The sequence below is a fragment of the Chiloscyllium plagiosum genome, chromosome 8 (genome assembly GCF_004010195.1).
Source record: "Chiloscyllium plagiosum isolate BGI_BamShark_2017 chromosome 8, ASM401019v2, whole genome shotgun sequence".
NCBI lineage: Eukaryota > Metazoa > Chordata > Chondrichthyes > Orectolobiformes > Hemiscylliidae > Chiloscyllium > Chiloscyllium plagiosum.
This window is the reverse complement of record NC_057717.1, coordinates 82720243-82721574: the sequence shown is the minus strand read 5'-3', so window position 1 is coordinate 82721574 and position 1332 is coordinate 82720243.

Genomic DNA, 1332 nt, shown 5'->3' with positions numbered 1-1332 from the left:
CTCACACACAAATAATGCCATCTCTCACACACACAGGACACAGCCATTACGCAGACGCAGCTCCACCACACGCAGACACCCCCATACACAGTCGCCCCACATAGAGATCACCCCATACATAAAAAGACACCTCACGCACTGCACCCACACACACAAACACTGCCACCCAAAACACACGACTGCCCGACACGAACAACACACCCACACATTGTCCCAGACACACATAGCTCCCCGACACAAACAATAGACCCACACACACAGCCTCACACACCCACACACACAGCTCCCCCACAAACAGACCCATAATACATTCAGCTTCCCTAATAGAGACAGCTCGTCCACACACTGTCCACAACACACAGACCACCACACCCAGTCCCCAACATGCACAGCCCTCCACATACACAGCTCCCCAACATAAACACAGCTACCACCCGCACAGATATCCACCCACACGCAGAGCACCCAACAGGCAATGGTCCCCCATACGCACATAGCTCCCCCACCCACGCACAACGCCATCACACACACAGCCCTACCCTACACGCAGTTCCCCAACTTATAGACCCCCTCAAACAAAGAACCCCATCACACACAGACCTCACCCATCACACACACTTGGTTCGCAAACACACAACTGCCTACACACACAGCCCCACCACAACACCTGCCCACACTCACTCAGTCTCCAATACCCAGAGAACCCCACAAATGCAGCCTCCCCACACCCGCACAATTCCTCCAATACTCAGCCTTCCTTACACCTCGCCCCACCAAACACACAGCATTCCCGACCAGCCCTTCCAACACACAGGGCCATCCCCACTCATTAGCCACCTCTCATACATACAGCCCGCCTACACATACTGCTCCTAAACACAAACACAGAGCCCCCCAAACACAGAGCGCCCAATGCACACACCAACACTAGACATAAAGTCCCCGACAAGAAGGCAGCCTGCCCCGAACACACACGTAGCCAGCCTCACACACGCACACAACTGCAAGTCATGTATCCCCCACACAAACGGCTCCACCACACAGTCATGTCCCCCACACATCGCCCCAGCAAACGCATAGCCGTCGCCACACGTACAGCAACCCCACTCTAACATTTACCCCCACACACAGCTTCCAATACACACAGCTCCCCCACACATACCGCTTCCCGACACACAAACACAGCCATCCACACACACTGCCCCACTGTTACACAGCACACCATCACACAGCGACCACAACACACCGAAACTGCCCCCATACACACAGATCGCTCCACACAGCCCTCCCAGACAATGACCCCCACCCAGACACATTCACCCAAACAGAAAT